General features: G+C 45.8%; 1 long non-coding RNA gene across 1 annotated transcript; it reads left to right on the top strand.

Annotated features, from left to right (window-relative positions):
• The first annotated feature begins 1,937 nt into the window (after positions 1-1,937).
• On the top strand, positions 1,938-25,719 carry LOC147110512 (uncharacterized). The gene is made up of 4 exons (XR_015080099.1): positions 1,938-2,161; positions 12,249-12,368; positions 24,003-24,063; positions 25,670-25,719. It is a non-coding gene; the product is annotated as an uncharacterized LOC147110512 (long non-coding RNA).
• The last annotated feature ends 393 nt before the right edge of the window (positions 25,720-26,112 follow it).

Genomic DNA, 26,112 nt, shown 5'->3' with positions numbered 1-26,112 from the left:
TGATGAAGCAGAGATACCCATAGTATCTACCTCCGATCCGGTGATACTGGAATCAGATGAACCCGACACTGGCATTCAAGCCGAATCGACCTTACCAAAAGAACCTACTACACCACCGAAAACTACTACACCACCGAGGCGTTATCCGGACCGAGTCAGGAAGCCTCCAGAGAGACTGAATCTGTGAACTGTGGTACATGAAGTTGTGTATATATGTTATTATTTTATGTTAATGGGGAATATGTACTGTTAAGCTAAAAAGGGAGGATTGTGGTGTATGTAACCGTTCCACCTTTAAGAGAACTATTTTAAGAGTTGCACTACTTTATCTTGGCTGCTGTATACTGTAATACCGGTGGTGACCACACCGGTATATAAGTGCTGTGTAATGATTTATTGGGCAGTTCCGCCCTGACCTTCGACTAGTAAAGACCTGTTAAAGGTTACTCTTGTGGTCTGCGTATTAATTCTCAATATAACACACAGGCTTAACACTTGGAGCCCATGATTTCCAGTAATGCTTGAACATTGCATCAATCATTGGCACTCCAGAGAACAATATTTTGGAATGGACTAGCCATCAGTGTGCTGAGTGAAGTACTTTATTCTATGTGACTGAAGTAAAACATGAAAGTAAAATTACCTGATAATGACAAAGACTGATTATAGTTTATCATAAATGTCACTTCAAATCATTGACAATGCAAAAAAAGATTTGTTCTTTCACCATTTCATGCAAAACTTACAACAACAAAAAGGAGAGATTGGGTCGATTGGGCTTATACTCGCTGGAGTTTAGAAGAATGAGAGTGGATCTCATTGAAACTTATAAAATTCTAACAGGACTAGACAGACGAGATGCAGGAAGGATGTTCCCGATGGCTGGGGAGTCCAAAACCAAGGGCCACAGTCTAAGGATAAGGGGTAAGCCATTTAGGACAGAGATGAGGAGGAATTTCTTCACCCAGAGAGTGGTGAACCTGTGGAATTCTCTACCACAGAAGGCAGTTGAGGCCAATTCATTAAATATATTCAAGAAGGAGTTAGATATATTTCTTAAGGCTAAAGGGATCAAGGGATATGGGGAGAAGGCAGGGACAGGGTACTGAACTTGGATGATCAGCCATGATCGCATTGAATGGCGGAGCAGGTTCGAGGGGCCGAATGGCCTACTCCTGCGCCTATCTTCTACGTTTCTATGGATGTGAAGCCACGTAAGAGATTGTCCACTTTTTCCACCTTTCACAGAGTATTATATACCATAAAACTGAAATTACTAAAAATCACAAGCAAATTAAAATCAGCAATTTAATATACTAATTCAGCTGGAATCAGGCATACTTTTTTTTAAACTAACGAGATCAACTTAAGTAATAATGAATGTGAGGGAGTACAGCAGACTGTAATTCAGAATATGAAACTAGACTGAAAACAATCCTATGGTCTTGTACTTCAATCAAATACAGCCCACTAGAGGACAAGAAGTTATTTTTTGTGATTTGATGATGCTTTACAAAAATGTATATTTTAAATCTTTTGCATTTAAGTTTTCCTCAGCTATCATGGATGGCAAGCTCCGAGGCAGTTGAGCGATGGTAAAGCAAAACAGCAGCCTCATTAGCCCATTTATCTGTTATTAGATGTTTTAATAACTTGCTTTTCAAAAAATCCAACAGCTATGAACTGCATTCATGTATTATTATTGATCATTAATCACTCTGATCCAGTTTAACTAACATTACACATTAATGCTGATTTGCACGGGATGCCTATTGTTTGAAAATCGAGGATCCCTGCATCAACAAACAGCAGTGGGAAAGGATAGCCAAATATATTCGAGTGCAAGTTAGCCTTTAATACAAAAGCCAAAATCCATTTTCAATGATTTATAAACATCATGAAAATCACCAAGGATGTAGGAGGATGCTGACTCATTGTTTAGGTATCAACTCAAAAGCCAGGTTTTTGGGCATTATTAATGTAATCTTCTAACCAAGGTCTAAATAGTTACTTCGCCTGTGGTCTGCAAAGAATGGTCTTAAACAGCATGCTTCTAAACAAAGTGCTAAAGTTGGGAATTTGAAGAGAGTGCGAATTCAGAGCAGAGGGGGAAGGAGGTGCTGCTTTCTGCCTCCAATACTTGTAGTGCTGTGTGTTACAGGTAAACATTTAATTTAATTTCATCTACCTATAACTTAAACTAAATCTAGTAATTAGTGAATAAGGCAAAAGCAGGGAATAATGGTAAAAAGTTAAAATTAAAGGCTCTTTATCTGAATGCATGAAGCATAAGATAGATGAATTAGTGGCACAAATGGAGATGAATGACTTTGATCTAATGGCCATTGCAGAGATGTGGTTGCAGGGTAACCAAGGTTGGGAACTAAATATTCCAGGGTACTTGACATTTCATAAAGACAGGGAGAATGGAAAAGGATAGGGGGATAGCCCTGATAATAAAGGATGATATAAGGACAGTTGTGAGAAAGGATCTCAGCTCGGAAGATAAGGAAGTAGAATTAGTAACAAAGGGCAAAAAACACTGGTGGGAGCAGTTTATAGGCCCCCAAACAGTAGCTATACCATTGGACAGAGTATTAATCAACAAATAATAGGAGCTTGTAACAAAGATAATACAATAATCATGGGGGACTTTAATCGACTGGGCAAATCAAATTGGCAAAGGTAGACTGAAGGACGAGTTAATGGAATGCATTCAAGGCAGTTTCTTAGAATAATATATAATGGAACCAACCAGGGAAGAGTCTATTTTAGATCTTGTATTGTGTAATGAGACAGGGCTAATTAGTAATCTCATAGTAAAGAATCCTTTGGGGAAGAGTGATCATAATATGATAGAATTTCACAATGGCCGTGATTTCACCAGCCGTGGCGAGTCCGGTGCGGCCGGAGTAGACAGCAGCCTCAAACTCCGCACCTGTCTTCATCCCGCCTCCTCCAAGTGATTTTTCCCTGATTGGGCTTGTTAAGCCTGCACTGCGAGGTTCTCAGCCAATTAAAACAAAGCGGATCTGATGACGTCATCTGATGATGCGTCATCAGCTGGTTTCCTTAAAGGGGCCATGTCCACATTCATTTTGACAGTTGTGCTGTCAGTGTTCTACAGCACTGAGGTGCTGCAAACACTGACAAACACTGCACAAAGGTGCACGGCAGCACCCAGGCTCTACTATGACTCCCTCCATATGCTTATGGAGCGAGTCACAGCACACAGGGAGGTTCTCTTTCCTTCCAATGGGCAGTAGAGACCTCCCCAGGCCACCAACGCAGCCTGGTTGCATATTGCACAGGAGAACACAAGCAGGGTTGTTGTCAGGAGAACCTAGCTGCAGTGGCGCAAACCTTTCAATGATCACAGTAGATCATGAAATGTTACTGCAAAGCCACACTTAACCTCATCCTCCTGTGCCACTCATCACATCCCCATCACTCTGCCTTCCCTACCCTACTCCTGCACATCCTTACTCACGCCAACTTACCTTGCACCTCCACCCATCCTTCTCTATCTATATTATCACTTCCCCATCTCACTAGCCACCCCTCACACTCACCCTCATCCTAGTCCAATCATACCAACAACACACAGGGTAGGCACTTGAGTGTTTTAGCCAATGTTCGTGTGAACTTTCTGTTAATGTGTTGTCAAGCATTGAAATCCTTATTGTTACCACTTTGCCTTCTTGGACAGATTTGTGTGTACCTTTGAAAGTGTCTTTGTGAGTTGCAGTGAATGGCAAGACATAACGACCACCCCCCCCCCCCCACCGCCAATAGTGATGAGTGCAAAAGGAATAGCTTGGACATTGTAGGGATGATTTATGGTGCTGGTGTGGGGTGGTGCCAACCTGGTGCATCATGTGGCTGCCAGGGTGTACAGCGTTAAGTGAAGCAAATCTGGACATGGTGAGGCCATCGCTGGTGTCCCGGGCAGCAGTGTGCATGGGTGATGATGCCCTGTGTCCAGTGTAGCATCAGTTAACTGCGGAGAAGGTTGGTGTGGATGTTGGTGCTGCTGGTGTGCCTGGTGATGCTGGTGTTGGGGCTCATCGTGTTGGGATTCTGAGGACCAACGTGAGGTTTTTTCAAGGGCACTGATGCTGATGGAATGGATGGTAGGTGAGGTCGAGATGACAGGAGTAGTCTGTCAATGTTGAGATAGGTTGTTCCAAATGGTGACAGTGGATAGAGAGATTACGCCAAACACTTCAAAAGCACATAAAGCTCAAAAGTGGGTTCCAAATCATTAATGCTCCAGCTTCTAAGATTGGGAAGTGAACAACAGTGAAATGGTAGGTTTTGTACCATTTTTGCAGCTTTCACCTATTCACAGTAATTCACATTCATTAAGAACCCGACATACTTACCTGACGTGATAGCGGCTCTCCGGGAACCTCGTTGAAAACCTTGTAAAATGGGAACATGGTTCTTAACTACCTTTTAATAAGCTTTTAACTATCTAAATTGGCTGACCTGCCGCGTGGAGTCGGGTCTGTTCAGGGATGACAGATCCGACACTTGGGAAACTGACAAGGAGGCGGGTTTACAGCGGGATACCGACTCGCTGTCGATCTTTGTGATTTTGACAGCGGACCCACCTCCAAACTCGCACTCTGAGTGCCGGTAAAATTCCGACTATTGAGTGCGAGAGTGAAATACTTAAATCCAACACAAGGGCCTAGAAATTCAGTTGCGTTCGCCAGCCGTTAGCGCCATAAGAGGGGTAGATTTGGAGCGCTAGGCACTTAGCGCCCGGGCGCAGACCGATCTGCGCCTACGCCCAACTTCAGTTGACATTTAGCGCCGGCGCAAAGTGTTTGCGCCCGCTCAGCTGCGCGAGCAGCTTATGACGTCATTTCGTCGTGCAACGCTGTTTGTGCGCCCCAAACCGGAACTTCAGTGGCGCCCGCCCAATGTGGGCGTGGCGCTGTTAAGAACTGTGAAGTGGAACGCAGCAGAGGCCCTGCGGGCCTCGGGGAGCGCTAATTAAAGGGCACTTAGACTGGACTATAAAGGCCAGCCATTTTGCTGCAATGACTTTAGTGCTTTGGATTTCTGGACAGAGACCAAGGAACAGACCTTACTGATTTGGGACAACATAGGAGGTATTTTTGGCTTCTGGCCAGAGCTTGGAAATTTGACTCATTGTGATTTCACTGTTTGCAAGTATATTATGGGGGCTGCATGGGGTGGAAACCCTCAGTTCCAGCATTATGTGCGAAGGGCTCGCAGACGCTGTGTGAGAGGGGCAGCCATGCCTAGACACAGAGGGGCCATCAGGCGTCGGCAACGTAGGCCTTACCCACTCAGGGAATACCGGCAGCAGGTGTCCTATCTCACCATGACTGCCGCGCATTGTGTTAAGAGGCTGCGCTTCAGAAGGGAGGTGGTTGCAGAGATCTGCCAGCTGCTTCACAGAGATCTGCGTCCACAGCTGATGTGCAGGACGTCTCTGTCGGTGGAAGTGAAGGTCACGGTGGCTCTTAACTTTTATGCAAGCGGCTCCTTCCAAGCCGCTGCTGGGGACATAGCGAACATCTCCCAGTTCGCCGTGCATCGCTGCATCCGGCAGGTCACCGGTGCCCTTTTCGCAAGGAGACACCAATTCATCTCCTTCCCCATGACCCTAGAGAGGCAGGAGCAGCGTGCAGTCGGATTTGCCAGGATCGCCGACTTCCCCATGGTGCAGGGCGCCATTGACTGCACGCATGTGGCTATGCGGGCACCTATCGACAATGCCGAGGATTACCGCAACCGGAAGGGCTACCATTCCCTCAATGTACAGCTGGTGTGTGACCACAGGCAGCGCATCCTAGCTGTCAATGCCCGCTTTCCAGGAAGCAGCCACGATGCATTTATCCTGCGCCAGACTACTGTGGCTGACATGTTCCAGGCACAGCCTCCCCCAAGGGGATGGCTTATCGGGGACAAGGGCTACCCTTTGTGTACATGGCTCATGACCCCGCTCTGCGCGCCCAGGACCCCTGCTGAGGAGGCATACAACGAAAGCCATCAAGCCACAAGGAACATCATAGAGCAAACGATTGGCGTCCTCAAGCAACGGTTCCGCTGCCTGGATCGTTCCGGCAGATCTCTACAGTATTCGCCGGATAGAGTCTCCCAGTTCGTCGTCGTTTGCTGCATGCTGCACAACCTGGCTATCCGCAGGACTCAGGCACTGCCACCTCACGTTGGCCCACCACCTCAGGAGGACGAGCAGGAGGACCATGAGGAGGAGGAGGAGGAGGAGGAGGAGGAGTACCAGCCCAGGAGGGAGCCACAAGGTCCAAGGGCCGTCCGCCGGCGGCTTATTGAACGACACTTCTAGGCCCCGTCAGGGAATGGCTTGTGGCAATGAATGCACCTGAATGCAGCCGCTCCGCAAGCCCTCAGCCGGTTAACGCAACAACCACTTGAAACATTACACATGGACAAGCTGAATAAATAAAAAGCTTTATTTAACAAACTCAGGGCCCTTCCCACATGAAACACAAAAACAGACAAGACCCCCAAAAAACAGTCAAAAACATATCTCACTCCCACAACCTGGGGAGGAATAACAAAACTTGTCCATCCAATTGGCCTTCATCCTCGGCCTTACCAAGACTAACCCCCCCATACAGAACACAAACACCCCCATCTAAAAAAACATTTGCCTTCATCTTCGGCCTTACCAAAATAAACCCCCCCCATACAGAACACAAACACCCCCATATAAGAAAGCATTTGGCAACACACTCTACTTGGTGTGCCGAGAGGGCGAGTCCTTGTGCAGGCTTGTCCGGCCCCTGCCCGACCTGCTGCTCCGCCTCAACCTGGGCCCTGTGGGTGTTGCAAGGCTGGGGGAAGGCTCCGGAGGGGCACAATGCGTGACGGCAGATGCCTTTGGGGGTCGGCCTGGACGAGGTCCGGCCCTGGTGGGGCCGGCTGCTGACTGCTGCAGCTGTGGCTGGGCAGCATCAGTCTCTCCAGCAGCTCGTCGCAGCTTTGCTGGGGGAGTGGCAGTGGCGGCTGCAGCAATGGGGGCAAGGTGGCTGATGCCAGGCGCTCGCTGGTCGCCAGAGACACTGGCACTCGGCCGGGCTGGCACTGCAGCAAGCGCAGCAATCTGGTGAAGGCCAGACCGCTGTGCTGCAGCAGCGCGGCGGGTGCCGTGACGATGCGTCCGTGACACAGCGAGTGTGGCAGAAGTGAGTGCCCGTACTGCCCTGGTCTGTGCCCGCATCAGACCAGCCAGTGTCTGGACGGCACCACTCATGAACTCTCGACTCGCGTCCTGTGCTGCCGCGAGTTCTTCGACACCCCTGGCCTGTGAGTCCCCGAAATCGGCCACACTATGAGCCAGGGACTCAATGGCCTGAGGCAGCTGTCCCACAACCCCCATGAACTCGGTGTGGCGCCGCTCCGAGTCCGCGGACATTTGATCAAGGAGGCGCACCTCCTGGGCGAGGACCGTCTCCGGACTGGAGGCCGGACTCTCCCTCTGGGGAGAAGGCCGCCGAGCTGGCCGACCCTTCCCGCGTGGCTGGACGCCACTGGGCCCAGCAACTGCCCTCCCCTGCAACACTTCCCCCCTCTGGGGAGAAGGCAGCCGTGCTGCCCGACCCTTCCCGCGTGGCTGGACACCACTGGGCCCAGCAACTGCCCTCCCCTGCAACACTTCCCCCCTCTGGGGAGAAGGCAGCCGTGCTGCCCGACCCTTCCCGCGTGGCTGGACGCCACTGGGCACAGGAGCTACACCCCCCTGCAACACTTCCCCCTGGCTCTCTTCCAGGCAAGACGTGTCCCCTCCATTACCATCCCCTGGCGCGGATGAGGGTTCCCCCGATGTGCCGCCTTCCTCTTGGTCCTCGTCGTCCTCCTCTTCCGAGGGACTGACACTCGCAGCTTCAGGGACCTCCTCCTCACCAGCTGAAAGCAGGAAGGCACAAGAGTAGCTTTAGAGTGAGGACAGGGCGTCAGCGAGGGAGGCATGAGTGGTGGCATTATGCGCATTGGTGGGACAGTGGCAAAGGATGTAGATCTGAAGCGCAAGGGGAACGAGAGAGGTCCAAACGGTCATGTCCTTACCATTGGCGCCCAGCACAGGGTCGGCATCTCCAATAGCAACGGGGCCAATCACCCGGGCACGCCTGAGTCGAGCCACGCGCTCCTCCAGGTCACTGAGCTCCTGGAACTGGACACGGCCTCCCCCGGTGACAGTCCGGCTCTTCAGATTCTGCGCCAGCTTGGCCTGCAAGAGAAAGGACGGCCTCTAAATACAGTGTGGTGCCCTGTTGTTGTGTGCACTGCCTCCCATGGTCGAATAGCTTGGCCAGTGTGGTTCCCTGTTGTTGTGTGCACTGCCTCCCATGGTCGAATAGCTTGGCCAGTGTGGTGCCCTGTTGGTGTGTGCACTGCCTCCCATGGTCGAATAGCTTGGCCAGTGTGTCAAGTGCAGAAAGTGCTATTGATGATCATGCCAGTGCCATAGCTGCTGGAGGAGGGCTGGCCATTAGGCCTTTGAGGTCCCTTTGCCCATAATGTGAGGTGCACATGCAAGGATGAGGAGGACACTGGAAAGGGTACTCACCCTGACCAACCGAGTGAGGTCGTTAAACTTCTTCCGGCATTGGTCAGCAGTCCTGGGGACATCGCTGTTGGCTGTGACCCTCTGGGCGATTTCCCTCCAGGCTCTCCTGTACAGCCTCTTGGGAGCCTTCTTGCCACTGTCCGGGCACAAGATATCTCTGTTCTTCTCCAAACCCCTAAGCAGCACCCTCAAAGCATGGGCAGAGAAGCGCTGCGCTCGCTCACAGGCCCTCTGCATCGTTGCTGGTGCTATTTCTCTCCAGCAGCAGTGTTTAGGCCTAGCTGGAGGGCTGCAGTATCCAGGGCGTGGCAGCAGACCAAGTCGACCCTTCCCCCTTTAAGAGCTGGCCGGCGTCAGGGTGTCTGCTGTCAATCAAAACATGACCGCACCTGCGCTGCGCCCGGCCTCGGCGGTATGAGTCTGCACCGCCAGCTTAGCGCCTAAAGATAGGTATGCAACGCCAGTTTTAGCGCTCGGCCAAACTCCTTGCCCAAAGCTACTGAATATCGGCGAACTGGCCTCCACTTTCCGGCGGGCGCAAACTTTAGCGCCCGCCCGACTTTACCGCCCCAAACGTGGCTATACTGAATTTCTAGGCCAAGAGTCTTAAACTTAAATAAAGCCAATTACATAAGTATGAGGGGTGAGTTGGCCAAGGTAGATTGGGAAATTACATTAAGAGGTATGATGGTAGATAAGCAGTGGCAAACAGTTGAAGAAATATTCCAAAATTCTCAACAAATATATATTCCATTGAGAAATAAAAACTCCATGGGAAAAGTGATCCACCGTGGCTAGCTAAAGAAGTTGAGGATAGTATTAGATTAAAAGAAGAGGCTTATAATGTTGAGAAGAATAGCAGTAAGCCTGAGGATTGGGAAAGCTTTAGAAACCAGCAAAGGATGACCAAAAATTGATAAAAAGGGAGAAAATAGAGTGAGAATAAACTAGCAAGAGATTTAAAACAGATTGTAAGAGCTTCTACAAGTATGTAAAAAGAGAATAGCAAAAGTAAGCATTGGTCCCTTAGAGGCTGAGACAGGAGATATTATAATGGGGAATAAGGAAATGGCAGAGACTTTAAACGAATATTTTATATTTGTCTTAACAGTAGAAGACACAAAAAGCATACCAAAAAATAGTGGGGAACCAAGGGGCTAATTAGAGTGAGGAACTGAAAGTAATCAATATCAGTAGAGAAAAAGTACTTGAGAAACTAATGGGACTAAAAGCCGACAAATCCCCTGGACCTGATGGCCTACATCCCAGGGTTCTAAAATAGGTAGCTGCAGAGATATTGGATGCATTGGGTGTGATCTTCCAAAATTCCCTAGATTCTAGAATGGTCCCAGCAGATTGGAAGGTAGCAAATGTAACCCTGCTATTCAAGAAATGAGGGCAAGAGTAAACAGGAAACTACAGGCCAGTTAGCCTGACATCAGTTCATTCTGACGAAAGGTCATCGACCTGAAACGCTAACTGTTTCTCTCTCCACAGATACTGCCTAACCTGCTGAGTATTTCCAGCATTTTCTGTTTCTATATTCTCTGGAGTTTAGAAGAATGAGAGCTGATCTCTTTGAAACATACAAGATTCTGAGGGGGATTGACAGGGTAGATGCTGAGAGATTGTTTCCCCTGGCTGGAGAGTCTAGAACTAGGGGGTATTATCTCAGGATAAGGGGTCGGTCATTTAAGACTGAGTTGAGGAGGAACTTCTTCACTCAGAGGGTTGTGAATCTTTGGAATTCTCCACCTCAAAGGGCTGTGGACGCTGAGTCATTGAGTCTATTCAAGGCTGAGATAGATAGATTTTTGGACTCTAGGGGAATCAAGGGATATGGGGATCAGGCAGGAAAGTGGAGTTGAGGTTGATGATCAGCCATGAAAATATTGAATGGCAGAGCAGACACGAGGGGCTGTATGGCCTACTCCTGCTCCTAATTCTTATGTTCTTATCTTCTTATTGTAACCAAATTTGTCAGATTATCAGAGATAAATGTTGACTGCCATTACATAGAAATACATTACTTAAATCATATAACAGCAAAATACTGCAGTTACTTAAATCACCATGCTCTTCTGCTGTATCTCCTCTGGGGTTATAAAGAAGTACCATAAAAAGTGGTAATTTGATAGGCTAAATGTATTACACATTGAAGACCAATAGCCAAAGAGTAATAATTATCCATGCATGGTCTTAAACTTTCAGCCTGTTACACTCTCTTTCAAATTCAGTACAAAAAAAATGCATAACTGATTAATATTAGTGATCAGTGGTCCTTTTTTGTCACTGCCACGCTGCTGTCAGGAGTGAAAAACTGCAAAATGTTTCATATCTCAGATCACTTCCTTCTCTACTTCCACAACTCCCACACAAAGAAAGCAATACTACATCCAATTTAAAAATTTTTTTAATTTGTTTTGAATTACATTTTGTGCTCTAGGTTAGAGGTATCAGTGTTGGAAAATAGAACTTTTGGCATGCAGTGTCAGCATCAAGCATTTCCGGATAAGTTATAGACTATTCTAGACCCTTACACCACTCCAACAATGTTCCTTGACTTTGTCTCGGACTTTAGAAGATCACCCTTTCCTGATGCAACAGCATATGCTTTTGCACTTATCAGGCTTCCTCAGGTCTTTGCGCAAGATTGCTAATTAGTGTTTAACTATTTTTTGTGTTGTGTTGTATTTTCAATAGGAGCTAGGTTGACACAGCATAATCTCATTTTACGCTACCCTTACAGTTCTCTCATTAAGATGACTTTTATCACATCAGCCTAGGTTGGATTCAAATCCAGGCCCTGTGGATGAAAGAAGCGTGCTAACTTAGTATAGCATATAGACACCAAAAATCTTGTTTGCAATCTATTTTCCAACATGTACTGTAAAAGTAATCGTGTTACCATTTGCAGTAACCATACTGAGATTAGGTCAAACCAAGAATTTCGATCTTCCAGCCAGCAATCACTAATTTAGTGCAGTGTTTAACAACTTAGAATTGTGACAAACATTTTTTTCAATCCATATGCAGATTTTAAGCCATAGTCTATTTTCTATCCTCTACTCCAAATGACACACTACAATCTCAATTGTAAAGACTATTTAACATGTGGGTTCTTTTCAGCCAATAATATTTAATATTTTATTGAAGCATAAGATATATTATATACGTATCAGATACCCTGCAATTATTTGGTTTAATTAAATTTACAGTACACAGACATGCAGACTCCACTATGTCACCGTCTTGGCCAGCAACAGGCAAAAAATATTTTCACATTCACACAATGCGAAAGAATAGCAGCTTTCATTTAGTACTTCACACACTCTTCTCAAGATTATTTTTTATCCTTTATTGCATGTTCTCCTTACTTCCACTATCTTTCTATAACGATATTCACAGAAAATGTAATATTAATTTGTAATAACTGAATCTTCAGTTTTGGAAGTGGGAGGGGATAGCCTGGAAAAGGTGAAGCTTTGTCCAATACACTGAGCAATATCTGGCATTTTTTTAGGCAATTCAGCATTTCATTTTAATCTTTTATTCTATGCCGAAAATAATTGTTCATTTTATTGAACTGTATAGGATTTTGGATTGTTAGTAAAGTACAGAAGCATTCAAGTTTTCTGTGATTTTTTTAAATTCACAGGCTGTCCAGGAAAAATAAGCTGTGAAATAACAAAATGAAGAACAATTCAAAGCTTTAGGATAACAAATTTCAAAGCTTTGTATCACCCAATGGAATACTGCACACTTCTGCAGCTGACAGGTAACACTATCAACGTATATTCACATGATTATGCATATGTTACTGCACTTAAGGAAAGGATTCAATGGATGAAATCAATAAACTACTAAAAATCATGTGGAATTTAACACTCAATGTGAGACATAGGCCAGAATTTTCCCTACCTGGCTGGGTCCGGTGCAGGTGGTGGCTGTAACATTTGCATATTGAATTAACATTGGCCCGCAGGCATCTGTAAGGAATACCTATTATATTCACATGTGATCACATGCTGAGTTGTCATTGGCCTGCAGGCATCTGTAAAGGGTCTTAACTCCATCTTGTCCCCACTGTGCTGTATGATTGACATCACAGACCTGATGCTTCATAAAAGAGTTTAAACTGTAATACTCCGTTGTCCTGCAACTTATTATTTTTGTACAAAGTGTGCAAAACAAGACATGGTGTCAGAACAGGGATTTGAAATGGACATCGTTGGAGCTCCCTTACCTCGAATGAATTGGGAATCTTTGAACTTACATAGAGAATGATGCAAGTTCAAGCAACACGTGGAATTGATGTTCTCGGGTCCATTGAAAAGCAAAGGGGAGGAAGAAAGATGCAGCTACCTACTCCTGTGGATCGGAGAAAAAGGGAGAGACATTTTTAACACATGGTCTCTCACCGCAGATGAAGCAAGGGTACTGAAAAGTTCTTTTGACCGTTTTGAAGCATATGTGATGCCCAAGACAAATACGATATTCGCTAGGTACAAGTTTCAGAAGTTCAAGGAGCTAGTGAGTTGTTTGAACAGTTCGTGACTGAGTTAAAACTACTGGTAAAAGACTGTGAATATGCCGATAAAGATGAAATGGTCAGAGACCGCATCGTGTTTTGTTGTGTCCGTGTGTTAATAGAGACACTGAAGGCAGGAGTTGGTTTCACCGGTGTTTACTGAACAAAGTCTGGAGGTCAACTAACTGATACAACACAATATACAGGCTTATATAGCCCGAGTGGCCATTACCGGCATTACAGTACACAGGGGGCTCTTAAAGGCACATACACTACAATTCCTCCCCTTTTAGCCAACCAGTACATAATATTTTAAGTAATCATTAATTACATGTTACAAGAACAATAATCTACACATTGCTGCAGTTAATCAATTATAAGTCAGTCTCTCTGGAGGCTTCCTGACTCGGTCCGGATAACGCCTCGGTGGTGTAGTAGTTTCTGGTGGTGTAGTAGGTTCTTTTGGCAAGGCTGATTCGGCTTGAATGCCAGTGTCGGGTACATCTGGTTCCAGTATCACCGGATCAGAGGTAGATACTATGGGTATCTCTACTTCATCATTAGGCATATAGAGTTGTGGTGTAGGTTGTCCCTTTTCGGATGACTCTATGATTTGGTCAGCATGGCGCCTTATTATGCTTTCTCCAATGTCCACGGTATACATCAGCGGTCCTAGTCATGTGCAAATAGTTCCAGGCTGCCATTTCTCGGTACGGTAGTCCCGGGCCAAAACTTGTTGACCTATCTGGAAGGTTCTAGTTGGCCTTTCATTCATGCCTAGAAATTGCCGGTTCTCCACGTCCCTTCTGATGTTTGGCTTGATCAAATCCAGCCAGCATCTTAGGCTTCTATTGAAGAACATCATGGCGGGAGTTTGGTTTGTAACCATATGTGTTGCATTCCTGTATGCAAACAAGAAGTTATCCACCTTATGCTGAAGTTTTATGTCTTCATTACCCATGGCCTTTATGGCCTTCTTGAAGGTCTGGACAAACCTTTCAGCCAATCCATTGGTGGCAGGGTGGTATGGGGTGGACGTGTAGTGCTTAACCCCATTGTTTTTTAAGAACTTCCAGAATTCTTCGGACACAAATTGCGGTCCATTATCAGAACAGATCTGTTCAGGCAGCCCATTCCTGGCAAATATGGTCCTTAATACTGTGATGGTTTTTTCCGTGGTGGTGGAGGATATCTTTATTACCTCCGGCCACTTGGGAGTGTGCATCAACCGCGATTAAGAACATTGAGTCCATAAATGGACCAGCAAAGTCGATGTGTACCCTTTGCCATGGAGATGAGGGCCACTCCCATGGATGTAGAGGGGCTTGTGGTGGAGCGTTTTGGACCTTCTGGCATCCTAGGCAGCTCTTGGTCATTTCTTCGATGTCTCCATCGATACCTGGCCACCATACAAACGCCCTGGCTAGGTTTTTCATTTTCACTCCACCCAGATGCCCCTCGTGAAGCTCCTTTTAGAACTTTATCCTGGAGTTTGGGTGGAATCACCACTCTGGATCCACACATCAAGGTTCCTCGGCACACTGACAGCTGTTCTCTTCTTTGCGAGAATGCTGGCAACAGTGGTTCGCCATCCCTTCACTGTTAAATCGTAGACTCGTGAGAGAGTCGGGTCATTTCTCGTTTCCCTTTCAATGGCAGAATTTGTTATTGGTAGGCATTCGACTATGGTAGAGTGGAACATCTCCACTGGGTCTACTGTAGGTGCCTCTTCTACCGTTGGTAACGGTAGGCGCGATAAACCGTCAGCATTCCCATGCTGTTTTGATCCTTTGTATTCTATGTTATATTGGTGTGCCCCTAGAAAAAGGGACCACCTCTGTAGCCTTTGCGCTGTCATAATGGGAACACCCTTTTTAGGGTTGAATATGGAGATGAGGGGTTGATGGTAAGTCAACAAGGAAAATTTTTGTCCATGTAGGTAATGGTTGAATTTCTTCACTCCCCATACCAGGCTGAGTGCTTCCCTGTCGATTTGGGCATAGTTACGGTCAGCTGAGTTCAATGAGCATGACGCAAAAGCTATCGGCCGTTCCGAGCCATCAGGGAATCTATGCGATAATACCGCTCCTACGCCGTAAGGGGATGCATCGCACGCCAGTCTGATTGGCAGTGATGGGTTGTAATGAGCCAAAACTTCCTTGGACGTGATTAAGTCTTTGCATTTATGGAAGGCACGTTTACAGTCTTCGCTCCATTTCCAAATTACTCCTGTTTGTAGCAGTTCATTAAGAGGGTGCAGAAGAGTTGATAAGTTCGGTAAAAATTTATGATAGTAATTTATTAATCCCAGGAACGACCTTAATTGTGAAACATTTTCAGGTGCTGGGGCTTTTATGACCGCTTCAATTTTTTCAGGTGACTTATGCAACCCTTCCTTATTAATTATGTGGCCACAATATGATATTTGATTCTGGAAAAATTCGCACTTGGGGTGATTTGCTCGTAGGCCCCGTTCTCTCAGCCTAGTGAGCACCTGCTCCAAATTGGCAAGGTGCTCGTTGTCGTTTTCTCCTGTTACAAGGATGTCGTCTAGGTAGCATTGAGTCCCCGGAATCCCTTGGAGGACTTGCTCCATAGCTCTTTGCCAGATAGCTGGAGCTGATGCTACTCCGAAAACCAGTCGATTGTACTGGTACAGGCCTTTGTGTGTATTTATCGTGAGATACTTTTTAGAGGCCTCTTCCACCTCCATCTGTAGATATGCCTGTGCCAAGTCAATTTTGATGAAACGTTTCCCTCCGGATAGTGAGGCGAAAATATCTTCTGGATACTGTACCGTGTGAAGGACCGGGTTTACAGTCACCTTGAAGTCTCCACAGATGCAAATTTTTCTCTGTTCTTCAGATTTATCATTATTCAACATTTTCTTCATGACCGGGACGATGGGTGTTGCCCACTCGCTCCAATCTATCTTGGATAATACGCCTGCCTTTTCCAAATTCTCCAGCTCTGCCTCGACTGCTGGACAAATTGCGTATGGCACCGGCCTTGCCTTAAAAAACTTGGGAATTGCCGCATCTTCCACTTTTATTGAGGCGGTGATGCCTTTCAAGGTTCCTAGTTTCTCTTGAAACACTTCCTTGGCGTTGGCCAAGATGTCTTTTAATCGTTCAGGTATGACGTCATCATCATTTTTTTCCTTACTGGTCACCGTCAGTGCCTGAATGGAGTACCAGTCTAAACGTATCTTCCTGATCCATTCACGTCCCAACAGCGGTGGACCACCATCTTGTAGAACGTATAAATACAACTTCTGTATTTCCTTGCCGTTGTATACAACAGGCACCCTTATTTTTCCTTTGGGGTATACTTTCTGCCCCGTATATGTTTTCAAGATAATGGATGTGTCTTTTAAAGGTATATGCGGAAATAGCCGCTCGTAATCCCGTCGATTTATGACGGTCAGAGCTGATCCTGTATCTAGCTCCATTTTAACTGGGGACCCTGCTATCGTGAGGGTAACCCAAATGGTCTGGTAATCTTCTTTGGCAATTACATTATGTAATTTGAGACAGCTTAGTCTCTTGTTTCCGGAGTCGCTATCGCTCTTCTGGTCTTCGGAGCTACTGTCCGTCATCATTTGTACCTTTCTGTACTTTTCTTTATTAATTTTTTTTTTCCTGTCCGTGGATTTTTTGTCCAGATCGGCATAGCCGTGCAATGTGTCCAATCTTTCCGCATTGCCTGCATGCTTTGTCCTTGAACCAGCAGTCCCTCTGGTCATGGGTGGATCTGCCGCAGCGATAACATCTCTCGAAACCCTGTGTCATTTCATGGGTGCCGAAGTCCTGTGTCTTTTGCTGTATCTCTGCAGCTCCTCTTGCGGCTGCCTCGTATGATACAGCCATACTGAAAGCCTTGTCCAGTGTCAAATCTTTCTCAGAAAGCAGCCTTTTCTGTGTTCCTTCACTTAGGAGACCGCAGACGAATTTGTCTCGAAGATAATCTGCCAGTCCTGCCCCGAATTGGCAGTGCTTTGATAGCTTTCTTAATTCAGTGAGGTAATCAGCATTACTTTCATTCTTGTGCTGATTCCTCTTGAAGAATTTGAATCGTTCCGCGATCAGCAGCGGTGTTGGGTTTAAGTGCTCCTGTAGGGTATCAACAATTTCCTTAAAATTCTTGTCCTTTGGTTTGGCTGGAGTGATTAAGTTTCGTAACAGCCTGTATGTCTTTGCGCCCATTAGATTTAGAAGTACTGATGCCTTTTTATCATTTTCTATTCCATTTGCGGTGCAATATACCTCCACTCTTTCCACATATGTGGTCCAATCCTCTATATCGTTATCAAAAGCATCAATATTGTCAGCCTTAGGCATCCTGGAAAAAAAATGGCGCTTCCCGCGCTTTTCTTTCTTTCCTGCAGAAAAGATATGGCGCTTCCCGCACTTTCCCGCCGCTGCTGCTGCTGACGACAACGCTGTTTTCCGCGGTTTTTAAAAAATTTTTATTTACAGGTGGAGACTCGTTCCCGCCAGACTCTCTCTGCTAGGTCCGAACGCCAACCTGCTTTGCAGCGCCGGTCATCTCCCGAGTGCTCCCCCCCCCGTCTGTTTCTGCTTGCCTCCGCCTTCGCTGCTTGGCCTCGCTGCAGAGCCAGCCGATGGAGCCCCAGCCCGCCGCCCAGGAAGGATTATTGCAGTACCTGCCACCAGCTCGGCTAGCTGGTGAAACCACAGCTTTTTTTTTCTTGCTTTTCTTCGACTTTGGACGTCTGAGGAATCGATGTCCTTGAGGTGCTGCCGAATTGCAGGTAAGTCCGTTTCCAATTCGTCACCACTGTTGTGTCCGTGTATTAATTGAGACACTGAAGGCAGGAGTTGGTTTCACAGGTGTTTACTGAACAAAGTCTGGAGGTGAACTAACTGATACAACACAATATACAGGCTTATATAGCCCGAGTGGCCATTACCGGCATTACAGTACACAGGGGCTCTTAAAGGCACATACACTACATGTTTGGAATACATTCAGCTAAAGTGAGAGAGAAACTTTTGAATGTTGGGTCCGGGCTAACGTTGGACAAAGCTGTGGACATAGCTAGATCGCACAAGATAGCCCAAGCACAGTTGAAAACCATAACAGGCGCCACGAGCAGCTCGAGTGAACAGACAGTGCACGCAGTTAATAGACACACACCAAAGAACACCGCCCAGAGAGTGTGTTTCAGAGTTCGAAAAATGAGCGACACAGACATAAAATGCTTCAAAAACTGTGGATATTGTGGAAACCAGATGCATGGGGAAAAGGAGTACTGCCCTGCCAAAGGAAGGCAATGTGCTAAATGTGGTAAATGGAACCACTTTGCTAAAGTCTGCAGGACTATTTTTTGAAAAGCAGTACACAGTGACAGCCAAATGCAGAGGAACTGTTTATTGATTCTGTGTCACAGAAAAAACAGATTTCAGAGACTGAGCAAGCCTTTGCTGATATTGAAATAGGAAAACAGGGCACAGAGCTTAGGTTTAAACTAGACACTGGAGCTCAGGTTAATGTAATTCCTCTGAGTATCACAGCTTGAAGGATGAGTGTGAGCTAAAGCCCACCTCACGCAGACTGACCAGCTATGGGGGTGAGCAGCTCATTGTAAAAGGCACATGCGTGATGAAATGCAAGTACAAAGAAAGCGACATGATGTTGAGCTTTTACATTGTTGACACTCAAGCACCTCCAGTGCTAGGTCTATAGGCATGTTTAGACATGGACCTTGTCAAGCTAGTGCTATCATTGACAGCACCAGTTGAGAAGCAGACAGTCATGGAGGAGTTTGCTGACGTTTTCAAAGGAATCGGACTATTCCCAGGTGAATGCACTATTCACCTTGACCCAGCAGCAACCCCTGTGGTTTGCCCACCGAGAAGGATACCCCTTGCTCTACGTAGTTGCCTGAAGGAGGAGCTGCAGTGCATTGAGAATACAGAAATCATCGTCCGGGAAACAGAACCGACAGAGTGGGTCAACGCGTTAGTAGTGGTTGAGAAACCACGTACAGGCAGGCTCAAAGTCTGTCTCGACCCCAGAGATTTGAACAAGGCTATCAAACGCCCTCACTACCCTCTACCAACGCTAGGTGACATCACACCCAAGCTAGTGGGAGCACGTTACTTCAGTGTAATGGACACACGATCAGGATACTGGACTATCAAGCTCACGGAAGAGTCATCTAAGCTAACAACGTTCAACACACCATTTGGACGCTAACGATTTCTGCATTTACCATTTGGTCTTATCTCAGCTCAGGATGAATTCCAGCGGAAGATTGACGAAATCTATGAAGGCCTCGATGGAGTAGTCGTAATCGTAGACGACATCCTCATCTATGGCAGGAATAGAGAGGAACATGACAGGAACCTCCGTGTGATGCTACAAAGATCACGGGAGAAAGGTATCCGGCTCAACCCCGAGAAAAGCATAATCGGATCCACCGAGATCAGTTATTTCGGGCATCGCCTCTCAACTGATGGCATTAAGCCGGATCCAGAAAAAATCTCTGCCATCAAGAAGATGGAGCCGCCGAAGAACCGCGCAGAGCTAGAGACAGTACTAGGCATGGTTAACTACTTAGCCAAGTTTGCCCCGAGCCTCTCCGAAATCAACGCACCCATGCGTCAGTTGCTCAAACAATCCAATGAGTTCCGTTGGGACAAACAACATGACACAGCATTTCAGAAAATGAAAGACCTAATCACCAGAGAACCAGGACCAGTTCTTGCCTACTTCGACCCCAACAAAGAGCTCAGACTACAAGTGGACGCGTCAAAGTACGGACTAGGCGCAGTATTACTGCTAGAAGGAAAGCCCATCGGCTACGCTTCCAGATCTTTCTCAGGCAGTGAAATCAACTATGCTCAAATCGAGAAAGAGCTATATGAAATTCTGTTTGGATGTAAGTGTTTCCACCAGTATGTCTATGGCCGACAAGTCATTGTGGAATCCGACCACAAGCCCCTCGAGTCAATCATGAGGAAACCACTAGCCGCAGCCCCACCAAGGCTACAGAGAATGATCCTTCTGCTACAGAAGTACGACTTCACAATCATTCACCGTCCAGGCAAAGACATTCCTATCGCAGACACGCTCTCCAGAAAGTCTCTTAGCTACCAGGACAGCAGCCTCAGTGAAGGCATGGATGTGCAGGTGCACATGGTGTACAATAGCTTACCTGTGAGTGACTCAAAACTGAAGGAGATCCGAGCAGAAACAGAGAAAGATGCACAACTCACACTGCTGAGCAAAGTCATACACAAAGGATGGCCTGAGGAAAGGAGGAAATGCCCTCAGAGCATATCTGAATTCTGGAACCACAGAGACGAACTGTCACAAATCAACAGAATCGTTTTCAAAGGGGAGAAAATCATCATTCCTACCAGTCTCAAAGAGATGTTGACAAAAATTCATGCTGGACATATGGGCATGGGAAAATGCAAACCAAGAGCACGTGACATTATGTTTTGGCCCGGAATGTGCAAACACATTGAGGACATTGTTGGAAAATGTTCCATTTGTCTAGAACGCCGCCCATCAAATGTCAAAGAGCCCATGATACCTCACCGTATCCCAGACAGGCCCTGGCAGGTCGTCAGCTGCAAGCAAGTGCATGCAAAACGTGTACAGAGACAGCAACACCAAAAGAAATACTATGACAGGTCAGCTAGACTACTGCCGCCGCTGCACAATGGAGAATCCGTCAGAATCCAGGAGCATGACTACTGGAAGAGCTAGCAGTCGTCATCCAGCCAGCTGACACTGAGCGATCGTATCACGTCCGCACCCCAGAAGGACAGGTGTACCGCCGCAATCGCAGGCACCTCCTGAACACCAAGGAACAACACTGTCATTCCAACGAGAGGATCAGTTCAACAGAGTGTGATGAACAGAGCAATACACAAAACACATCATACTTACCTGAACCTAAACCTGAACCGGATTTGTTGACCGATTCAGGAGCATGCTCAGTTCCATACCACACAAGGTCGGGACGAGAGGTCAAGCCTAGAGTTATCCTTGACTTGTGAACTGTCAAAGGGTGTAAGCAGATCGCTGCCCTAAAAAACTGTACATCATTATTGAAATGTTGAGATGTTTTCAGCGCTAGTTAAATGCTGAGTTTACTTATATATACCGAGAACATTGGGGCAGTAATTCCTCCCCAAACGCGTGAGTACGGAAGGGGTACTCACGCATCTGGCCGGAGGAAATGCTGGTTTTCAGCATGCACAGCGCATGCGCTGAAAACCAGCATTTCCTCTCCTCTAACCCAAGAGGTGAAGAGGCTAGCGCGTGCGCTGTAGGGGGCAGCGCGTGCGTCTTGGATTTCCTCTGTTTTGGGGGATTTGCGCATGTCTAAAGGCCTCCGGTCTTTACGCTTGTAAAAAGCACACGTAAGTATTTACTTTTACAGGTAAGTAGTGTTTTAGTGTAATTTAGAATTTTTTTCCCCACAGGTTTATTATTTTAAAGAATCTACAATAAGGTAAGTTTAGTTTTAGACCCTTTTTATTAAAAATTTATTTTTTTCATAAAAAAATTGTTTAAATTTTTTTTTAAAACTTATTTATACTTAATTTAATGATTGGGATGTTTTTTAAATTTTTATTTAAAGTTTAAATAGTGTTTTGGGCCCCCATAGTTTTCATGAGTTTGACAGTTCTTACTCTCAAACTCATGAATGAACCTTCCCCTCCCCTGATTGGTTGTACAGTGCTCACCTGATCCCAGCCGGCACATCGCACTAACTACGCCGCTGGATCAGGTAAGCACTGCGCGCTGACATCTGAACCGGGCCTGTGACAGGAAATGCAAGCAGGCCCGGGCTTCAGATGTCAGCATGCAGGGTGAGTGCAGATCGGGGGCTTGCACGCGCGGCAAGCCCCCGACACCAAGTTCTGGGCCATTATGTAGAAGAAAGGTTTAAAAGCAATGCATAACATTTTTCTTTTAAAAGAAAGGGGATGTAACATTTGCATATTGAATTATCATTGGCCCGCAGGCATCTGCAAGGAATACCTATTATATTCACATGTGATCACATGCTGAGTTGTCATTGGCCTGCAGGCATCTGTAAAGGGTCTTAACTCCATCTTGTCCCCATTGTGCTGTATGATTGAGATCACAGGCCTGATGCTTCATAAAAGAGTTTAAACTGTAATACTCCGTTGTCCTGCAATTTATTATTTTTTTACAAAGTGTGCAAAACAAGACAGTAGCCATGGCGGATTGCGACCCCGTTGCTGGCTCTATCAATACAATACAATACAAATTGCTTTATTGGCATGATAAGGTACATCTTATGTTGCCAAAGCATCAAAATACATTTATGGTTGAACACATAAACGCGGTTCCATTCATAGTGTATAAACAGGTATATCCCTGAGTTTATAAATATATTTTCGCCTTGTTTATATATACTCTTGTCTTAGTTTACTGGTTGTCTCTCTGTTCATGGCAAGCTGTAACATAGTGTGCCGCCAGTGTTACACAGCTTCTCTCCTCCCCCAGTAGGAATGGGAGTTTTTGGTTGTCAGTCAGATTTCTGAATTCAGGGCATATTTGTGAGAATTTTTGATAGAAATTCTCTCTGATGCCCTGATATTTTCCACAGGCTGTGAGGAAGTGCATCTCTGTCTCAACTACTCCCTGACTGCAGTGAGAGCATATCCTGTCTTCTCTTGGCAGCCTGGTCTGCCTGTGTCTGCCTTTTTCGATCGCTAGGCTATGTTCGCTAAGTCTGTACCTTGTCTATCACACTACACAAAACAACTTTACGTCAATAGGGCCTATTAAGCCCGCCCTGCGCGTTACCCGGCCCAATGAAATGGTACGGGTGTGATGACATCATCCATGATGCGTTTTCAGCCGAGATATATAAAGGGACAATGGCCACATTATATTTGAAGGTTATTCTAAAGTAGCGCAGTCAATGCACTACAGCATTGGAGTGCTGAAAACACTTGGAAATGACTGCACAGAGGCAGAGGGCTGCACCCAGGTTCTCCGATGACTCCCTCCATATGCTTGTAAAGGGAGTCAGAGCACGCAAGGAGGTCCTCTTCCCTTCCAATGGGCGGAAGAGACCTCCCGAGGAGACCGAAACAGTTTGGTTGGAGATTGCAGAGGAGGTCGACAGCAGGGATGTGGTCAGGAGGCCCTGGGTGCAGTGCCACAAACGTTTCAATGATCTCATTAGATCAGGAAACGTGAGTGCAAAGCCACACTCAACTTTATCCTGCTGTGCCTCTCATCACATCACCATCACTCTACCTTCCCAACCCTACTCCTGCACATCCTTACTCACGCCAACATACCTTGCACATACACCTACCCCTCCTCCTCTATCTACATTATCACATCCCCATCTGATTAGCCATCCCTCACACTCACCCTAGTGCAATCATACCAACTAACAGCACACAAGGAGGCCACTTAGCTTTGACACCCCATTCTATCATAGTCACCCTCTAAAGATCTAACCCATCCATTCCTTACACTCATTCCATCACCCTCACTCAACCTTTTCTTCTTTCCTCCTTACAGGAAAAGAGAGCCCAAAATAAGAGGGAGAGGGAGAGAACCGGTAGTGGCCCTCCATCATTTGCAAACCTTACAACAGCAGAGGAGGCTGTTTTAGAAATATCTGGAGTCGCTGAGCAGCTGGAGGTGGGAGATGGAGAGTGGGGGACATCTCAGAAACCTGGTGACAGAATTACTTCTCATACAGCTACAAGGCATACATCAGTCACTCATATGGGGACTGATGTCGGCAGCCAGATTAACATTAAAAATAGCTGAAGTAAACAACTTGGCTTGCAATTTTGACTTTGACCACCATATGACTAAAGCTAAATTTTATCCCAAATTAAGGTCTGCAAAGAGAATATGGAGTACAGTTTGATCTAAACAATGAAGAACACTACACCTAAAGGTAAGCAATTGATAATCCACCCATATTATTGTTAAGAAATGGTACTTTCAGAGACATGGGAGAGAGAAAGGAGTTTTCTGCATAGGATCTCAGGCAGAAACAATTTAACAATTCCAAATTGCAGCCAAGTGGAACAAATATTACCGGCAATAGTAAAATGACAAAACTGTTTCTCCTGTGATGATTGGATAGAGTTAAGAAACAAGAAAGGAAATGGTACAATTCTAGAAATGCACTGCAGAGAACTGAACAATAGCGATGAACCAGAGGGGGACGTCTGCAGGCAGTTCAAAGACTTATATGCAATAATAGGGGAATAATATTGGGCGATTTTAACTATCCCAAAGTCAATACATTTGGTCAAATGGGGGATTGCTTTTTAGAATGCTTGCAAAACTGCTTCCTGGATCTGTATGTATCTAATCCAACAAGGAAAGTAACATTGCTCAATTTACTTCTGAGAAATGAAACTAGGCAAATAACTAGTATGAGAGTAGGAAAACATTAGCGACCATGACATCGGTTCAGTGTGAAAAGAGAATAGGATAACGAAGTGTCAAAAATAAGACTTCTAGAATTGAAAAAGGGCAAAGATCATAAGATAAGAAAGGATCTGTCCCAAATTAATTAGTATCATGTTTAATTGGCAGCCCAACTGGCCAATCTCTGTGCATTGAGTGTTGGGAGAGGGTCAAATGTCAAGCTTTTGGCTTCCTGTCCAGGTAAGAAATGACACACAAGGGCAGTCTGCAAGAAGAATCACAACAGATATATTTAGAGTTTGCTTTTGCATTGTCAAGTTATTTACGAGACTAGAATCAAACTAAAATAAAGTTTTTCTAGTGAGGTCAGTGCCAGCTGGCATGTATCAGTCATTCATTCCTAAGAAAGAATTATACTTGATTAAGATGTAATTAAGCGAGACGGTGCATTGTTGACACAGATTAACAGCTGAAGACACTTATAAAGTTTTTCAGGTACACTGAAAATTAAAGCATTTAACTGATTTTGCAAGTTTTCAAAACAAGCAAACACAATGGCCCATTTGGTAATGTCTCCCCACCCCCATCCCATAAAAGGAGAGTTGCCCTTTTATTTAGCTGTGTTTTAGATGCCATAGCCATTCCAAAACGCTTCAGTAATGGATACTACAGCCAAATAAAGATACACAGCAGTAGCAGTTGCTCAATCTTAGCTTAACATTGCAAACCATTTCATATTTTTCATGTAAATGTTATCACCAATAAGAAATACAAAGCATAAAATTCATGACAACAAACTCCATTAATACTGGCAAGAAGCTTATGGAACTTTTCTTGCCAATTTATTCCATTCCTTTGATGCAGGACTATGTCATATTAGAAGAATTTACAAAGTATAGTAGATTACTAAAACTCTTGGATACTTTGAACCATATTTTAACAAGAATGGTTTAAAGGAGAACTCCCTCCTCCTGCTCCCACTCAAATGCTGAAGTAATTTATTTCATTATTTCACCATTCTTACTCTCCACTGAATTGTGACATTTTCTAAGCACTTTATCATTCTTCACATCAGGCCACCACATTCAACCAATATCAAGGATGTTCTTTTCTTCTGCTTATAGGTATGGGAAAATTATGAAATTGAAGTCCACAAATAAAGTCCATACCATGACATCTGTTTCATTATTTAAAAACATCTCTATCTTCAAACATCATTTCAACTTGCAGTGGTGGAAAACACAGGATCATCTCAGCAAACTACTGCATATACTACTTTTTGTATCAATTTAATACATTTTCCCTAATTGGCTTTAAAAGGAGGGGAGGAGGGGGAAGGGGGGGAAGAGGAGGGGGGAGGGGGGAGGGGGGAGATGAGGGGGGAGGGGGAGGGGGGAGATGAGGGGGGAGGGGGAGGGGGGAGATGAGGGGGGAGGGGGAGGGGGGAGATGAGGGGGGAGGGGGAGGGGGGAGATGAGGGGGAGGGGGAGGGGGGAGATGAGGGGGGAGGGGGAGGGGGGAGATGAGGGGGGAGGGGGAGGGGGGAGATGAGGGGGGAGATGAGGGG

The sequence above is a fragment of the Somniosus microcephalus genome, chromosome 11, assembly GCF_052327205.1.
Source record: "Somniosus microcephalus isolate GS21.2 chromosome 11, FLI_Smic_1.0, whole genome shotgun sequence".
Taxonomy (NCBI): domain Eukaryota; kingdom Metazoa; phylum Chordata; class Chondrichthyes; order Squaliformes; family Somniosidae; genus Somniosus; species Somniosus microcephalus.
The sequence above is the reverse complement of the archived record's forward strand: the minus strand, read 5'-3'. Positions and strand labels throughout refer to the sequence as shown.